Source organism: Oncorhynchus mykiss, chromosome 4, assembly GCF_057628025.1.
Source record: "Oncorhynchus mykiss isolate SJ-2025 chromosome 4, ASM5762802v1, whole genome shotgun sequence".
NCBI lineage: Eukaryota > Metazoa > Chordata > Actinopteri > Salmoniformes > Salmonidae > Oncorhynchus > Oncorhynchus mykiss.
The window spans coordinates 83,467,713-83,475,000 of NC_143025.1; positions in this window are offsets into that span (position 1 = coordinate 83,467,713).

Consider the following 7,288-nt stretch of genomic DNA (forward strand, 5'->3'; position numbering starts at 1 on the left):
AACCATGTGTTTGATACCATTCCATTTACTCCATTCCAGCCATTATTATGAGCCGTCCTCCCCTCAGCAGCCTCCACTGGATAGTATATAATGCTAATGTTAATGTAACAGAAAATAAAGTACATCGGTAGCCTAATAACTGAGTCTCAAAAAGGTTGAACATAGGTTTATATGAGCAACCAACGTGTAACGTAATTAATCGCACATGTGGAACAGCCTGAATAGGGGAAAGCATTGACAAATGAGATATTGTATGTCAGCACAAATTAATGAGAAATTAAAGGTCAGAGGTCACAATGGGACCTCACAGCGCACACGTGATTTTGATTAGCCGGCCCCTCTGTTTGGCTACAACTGTCACAAGCAGTCAAGTCATTGGGCAACCACTGAGAGGCTGAGAGCTACAGAAGTGAGATTTGTTTAGGCATATTGTCTAAGGCACCATGACGAAAAGACAAATTAATACTACAGGAAAGGACTGTTGTTTTAAAAAGCACATTTAGATATTCAGACGTTAGGTCACTATAAGATTTTACTGACCTGGTGAACATGATTTCATACCTATATGTTCTAGCGTTCAGGTCCTTTCTGATCAAGTGTTACACAATATTTGACTATTAATTAAACCCATAATTAATTAAACGTCCATATGTTCCCAACATGCATTAGAAGCAAAGACTTAACACTCCCACAAAAACACAAACGCACACTCTTGAACTGAGCCAGGACCCCCCTTCCTGCAGGACAACCCCCCCCCTCCCCCCTCCACACACACACACACAATCCCCCCCAACGCACACACACAATTCCACCCCCCCCGCCTCCCCCCAAACAGGAGTTAGTGTGAGCACCAGGTGACCTCGCTGAGCTCATCTGGTTCTCCATTACAACGATAAAGTCTGGGTCGGGCCTGACGGGTGGCCTGGGCAGACAGAGGTGAAGTGGGGCCTCTACGGGGGAACAGTCTGGGTTGAGACAGAGGACAAGGCCCCAGAGGAGGACTGGGCCAGAGTGTATTTATAAACAGGAACTTATCCCTCTTAATCCACAGAGTAGTTCATCGCCACCACCATTTCACTCTGAGGTGATATTGACACGATGAACATGTGTTTATGTATAGTGAATTATACAGCAGATTCTTCCATTTTGCCTCAAGTTCATGCTGGTGAGTGGGTCTGTTTCATCTCTACAGCCGTGGCCAAAAGTTTTAAGAAAGACACAAATATTAATTCTCACAAAGTTTGCTGCTTCAGTGTTTTTGTCAGATGTTACTATGGAATACTGAAGTATAATTACAAGCATTTCGTAAGTGTCAAAGGCTTTTATTGACAATTACATGAAGTTGATGCAAAGAGTCAATATTTGCAGTGTTGACCCTTCTTTTTAAAGAGCTTTGCAATCCACCCTGGCATGCTATCAATTAACTTCTGGGCCACATCCTGACTGATGGCAGCCCATTCTTGCATAATCAATGCTTGGAGTTTGTCCATCTGCCTCTTGAGGATTGATCACAAATTCTCAATGGGATTAAGGTCTGGGGAGTTTCCTGGCCATGGACCCAAAATATCGATGTTTTGTTCCCCGAGCCACTTATTTATCACATTTGCCTTATGGCAAGGTGCTCCATCATGCCGGAAAAGGCATTGTCCATCACCAAACTGTTCCTGGATGGTTGGGAGAAGTTGCTCTCGGAAGATGTGTTGGTACCATTCTTTATTCATGAATGTGCTCTTAGGCAAAATTGTGAGTGAGCACACTCCCTTGGCCAAGAAGCAACCCCACACATGAATGGTCTCAGGATGCTTTACTGTTAGCATGACACAGGACTGATGGTAGCGCTCACCTTGTCTTCTCCGGACAAGCTTTTTTCCGGATGTCCCAAACAATCGGAAAGGGGATTTACCCCAGTCCTCAGCAGCCTTTTACAGAATATCAGTCTGTCCCTGATGTTTTTCCTGGAGAGAAGTGGCTTCTTTGCTGCCCTTCTTGACACCAGGCCATCCTCCAAAGTATTCGCCTCACTGTGCGTGCAGATGCACTCACACCTGCCTGCTGCCATTCCTGAGCAAGCTCTGTACTGGTGTGGCCCCAATCCCGCAGCTGAATCAACTTTAGGAGACGGTCCTGACGCTTGCTGGACTTTCTTGGGCACCCGGAAGCCTTCTTCACAACAATTGAACCGCTCTCCTTGAAGTTCTAGATGATCCGATAAATGGTTGATTTAGGTGCAATTTTACTGGCAGCAATATCCTTGCCTGTGAAGCCCTTTTTGTGCAAAGCAATGATGACGGCATGTGTTTCCTTGCAGGTAACCATGATTGACAGAGGAAGAACAATGATTCCAAGCACCACCCTGCTTTTGAAGCTTCCAGTCTGTTATGGAAACTCAATCAGCATGACAGAGTGATCTCCAGCCTTGTCCTCGTCAATACCCACACCTGTGTTAACGAGAGAATCACTGACATGGTGTCAGCTGGTCCTTTTGTGGCAGGGCTGAAATGCAGTGGAAATGTATTTTGGGGATTCAGTTCATTTGCATGGCAAAGAGGGACTTTTCAATTAATTGCAATTAATCTGATCACTCTTCATAACATTCTGGAGTATATGCAAATTGCCATCATTCAAACTGAGGCAGCAGACTTTGTGAAAATTAATATTTGTGTCATTCTCAAAACTTTTGGCCACGACTGTACATTTAACATAGTAAATTATATAACAGATTATTCCATTTTGGCTCAAGCTTGAATCATGGATTGTTTGCAGTTTCTGTGATCCTGGATGAGTAGTGCTGTACCGCTGTGTTTGATCTCTACATCTTCTCTGGGTTACTCTGCTCCAAGACAGAGTCTCTCTGCAAGGGGTCAGGGGTGAACGCCATTCTCAAAAAACATTAGTTCCCCCTCTTTTGGATAGGATGAAATCCCACGGTGAGAATCTCTCACGGCCGTGTCCGTGTGACAAATGCCTCTGCCCTCCGCCTGCGATGGGATCTGACAGGGTCATCACAGAGAGGAAACGTGCCCAGACCACTCACATCACATACATCTCCACAGGAGCCGACAACACAGAAATGCAGAACGTTGGTTTTGCCTTTTCACAGAGAGAGCACCATAACAAAACAGGCATTTGATCCAAAGACATGTTTCTGATATGGTTTAGTTTTAACTTCATTTCTCAATACCCTTTTCAGGTTAAATGTTCATGTTAAAAAAATGTGCAACTTAAAAGACAAGACTTGGGACCATTGAATTTACATCTTGTTCTACATTTTATTTTCAGATCATGGAAAGTCTTCTTCCTCTTTATGTCTTGGATTTTCTGAACCTTTTGACAAAGACTCTTTATGAATCTAATTACATTTCTCTCATACAGGTCGGTGGAGAAGTGGAATTCTATCCCAGCTCCGGTGTGAGAGTCCACAGCTGCTGAGTGAGAAAATAAAATTAACCATTGGCGTTTATGGGTGTGCCCCATAGTGAGTGAGTGAGTGAGTGAGTGAGTGAGTGAGTGAGTGTGAGTGAGTGAGTGAGTGAGTGAGTGAGTGAGTGAGTGAGTGAGTGAGTGAGTGAGTGAGTGTGAGTGAGTGAGTGAGTGAGTGAGTGAGTGAGTGAGTGAGTGAGTGAGTGAGTGAGTGAGTGAGTGAGTGTGAGTGAGTGAGTGAGTGAGTGAGTGAGTGAGTGAGTGAGTGAGTGAGTGAGTGAGTGAGTGAGTGAGTGTGAGTGAGTGAGTGAGTGAGTGAGTGAGTGAGTGAGTGAGTGAGTGAGTGAGTGAGTGTGAGTGAGTGAGTGAGTGAGTGAGTGAGTGTGAGTGAGTGAGTGAGTGTGAGTGAGTGAGTGAGTGAGTGAGTGAGTGTGAGTGAGTGAGTGAGTGTGAGTGAGTGAGTGAGTGAGTGAGTGAGTGAGTGAGTGAGTGTGAGTGAGTGAGTGAGTGTGAGTGAGTGAGTGAGTGTGAGTGAGTGAGTGAGTGTGAGTGAGTGAGTGTGAGTGAGTGAGTGAGTGAGTGAGTGAGTGAGTGTGAGTGAGTGAGTGAGTGTGAGTGAGTGAGTGAGTGAGTGAGTGAGTGAGTGAGTGAGTGAGTGAGTGTGAGTGAGTGAGTGTGAGTGAGTGAGTGAGTGTGAGTGAGTGAGTGAGTGTGAGTGAGTGAGTGTGAGTGAGTGAGTGAGTGTGAGTGAGTGAGTGAGTGAGTGAGTGAGTGAGTGAGTGAGTGAGTGAGTGAGTGAGAGAGAGAGAGAGAGAGAAAGAGAGAGAGCTGTTGATTTGCCCTTGTCAGGTGAGGCCGTTTGATTCTGATTACATCTACCACAGTGAGCCTACTGCAATTACTCTCCAAAATAAACATGTCTGCCGATCCACTCGCCACTTGTAAGGATGGCGAGGCTGCTCGATTGTAACCATCCATAACTCATCACACCAGTGTCCTGTTGTTATGATACTGTTTTACATGTGAGGCAGAGTTAAGATGAAATGCAGGGAAATACACAAGACATACACAGGTACAGTACATAAGTATGCACATATGTACTGTACGTACAAACTAACCTCTCATGGGCAGAATAATCTGCAGGGACTGCATGGGATGCGTGAGATAACGAGCTGCGGTAGTTCCGGCCTTAAGGTTTTCGTCACTGGTCATGGACGTATCAGGACTGGGCAAAGGTGGTTCCTAAACTGGTTTCTCACACACACACACGCACACGCGCGCGCACACACACACACACACACACACACACACACACACACACACACACACACACACACACACACACACACACACACACACACACACACACACACACACACACACACACACACACACACACACACACACACACACACAATGCTTCTAGTGAATGTATGCTTCTAGTGAATGTTATAGTGGGTACACATCTTAATTAAAGTAATCTAAAGATCACACCGAAACATCAGATTTCCAAAACGAGACGAGCTCCAGCGTCAGACAGCAGTTGATGAATGAGAGGGGGTTCTCGTCCGGGTCATCCATCATCCAGCCCGGTTCGCCAGACAGCGCAGACGTGACAGGAACGGTCAAATAACATTTAGCACACGGGACCCTGTGTTTGGGGGGAGATTATTACTGTCAGAGCTGTAATGGATTAGCTTGGTTGTTTGGTCCGTCGCAGGTCCCAACCAATCGTCTGTTGGGCTGGTTATTAGCATAGCTATCAGAGGTCCAGCCAGGCTGCAGCAGGTTGGTGATTGACAGATGGAGGTGGCCGCCCCAGCAGACATTGAGCCAGACTCGGGCCAAACAGCCAGGAGCCAATTATATGGGGAGAAACAGGGACATTCATCATTCAGTTAGACACCTGTCCAGCCAGCACAAAGGAGAGATAGAGAGGAAGAGAGAGAGAGAGAGGGAGAGAGAGAGAGAGAGAGAGAGAGAGAGAGAGAGAGAGAGAGAAAGAAAGAAAGAAAGAAAGAAAGAAAGAAAGAAAGAGCGAGAGAATAAGAGAAAGTCAGAGAAAGAAAAGAAAGAGAGAGGGAGAGAGAGAAAGAAAGAAAGAAAGAAAGAAAGAAAGAAAGGAAGAAAGAAGGAAAGAAAGAGTGAGAGAAAGAAAAGAAAGAGAGAGAGAGAGAGAAAGAAAGAGAAAGGGAGAGGGTGGGAGAGAGAAATAAAGAGAGAGAGAGAGAGAAAGAAGAAAGAAAGAAAGAAAGAAAGAAAGAAAGAAAGAAAGAAAGAAAGAAAGAAAGAAAGAAAGAAAGAAAGAGAGAGAGAGAGGGAGAGAGAGAGAGAGAGGGGGTGCCTACAGGGACTGAGATGATACTCATTAGACTGAACTGGGAGAAATAAAGGAAGACCGGGGTTCACATTCAAAGTACACTGAACAGAGAAGATGGAGGTAGAAACCTGGAGAAGTGTGCAGTTCCATAATCTGAAGGGTAAAGCTTGTCTTCCGCCTGGCTGGCATGGATGGATCAGGGGCTGTAGTATTGGCTGTGGAATTGGCTGTGGTATTGGCAGTGGTATTGGCAGTGGTATTGGCTGTGGTATTGGCAGTGGTATTGGCTGTGGTATTGGCTGTGGTATTGGCTGTGGTATTGGCTGTGGTATTGGCTGTGGTATTGTCAGTGGTATTGTCAGTGGTATTGGCTGTGGTATTGGCTGTGGTATTGGCTGTGGTATTGGCTGTGGTATTGGCTGTGGAATTGGCTATGGTATTGGCTGTGGTATTGGCAGTGGTATTGGCTGTGGTATTGGCTGTGGTATTGGCTGTGGTATTGGCTGTGGTATTGGCTGTGGTATTGGCTGTGGTATTGTCAGTGGTATTGTCAGTGGTATTGGCTGTGGTATTGGCTGTGGTATTGGCTGTGGTATTGGCTGTGGTATTGGCTTTTGGCTATACGTTCTCCTTGTATGATGTACTGTTTTTAGTGAATATATAATTTTCACACTAATGAGCTGAGCCGAGCTGAACCGAGTAGAGCTGTACTGCGCTGGTCTGGTTACACATCCACCATAGTTGCTGGAACAATGCTGTACAGGACAATGTGAAAACAGAATCCAAGTCAGCACAGTTCAGATTGACACGACAGTGTGAAACAGGTACATATAGCTGTAACTACTACTGCAGACCTTGATTTGCTCTAAGATCCGGGGTGTGTCTGTATCCGCGTAGTGTGCAGCAACTCCTCCTCAACACCCTGCCGTAAGGTCACGCCTCATCAGCCCCTTAGCCATCGCTCCCTCCGCTCCCTCCACTCACACCTCTGTCTGATCACAGCCCATAAACCCGGAGCTGCATGACACCGAAATTAACAAACGCTTGACATTTGCTCCACGTCCAATTACTAAATATCCAAGGCTGAGCACATGTTTAATCAACATTCATATCCCTCAGGGATCCAGAGGCAGCTCTCTGCATCACCACCCAGGCCACAATAGGCCCCTTCCCCTGGGCCACTACCACTACGGCAAGCAGGCTCCACTGTTTACCCTCATCCAAACACTGGAGACACCCCTCATCCAAACACACTGGAGACACCCCTCATCCAAACACACTGGAGACACCCCTCATCCAAACACACTGGTGACACCCCTCATCCAAACACACTGGTGACACCCCTCATCCAAACATACTGGAGACACCCCTCATCCAAACACACTGGTGACACCCCTCATCCAAACACTGGAGACACCCCTCATCCAAACACACACTGGAGACACAGTCAACTTAAAATCACCCAGCCAAAGCAACTGCATGGGAGTTCAAAAACAATCTGGATTGTAGGTTTAGGGTTAGGGTTATAGATCCATCCATCTATTACAG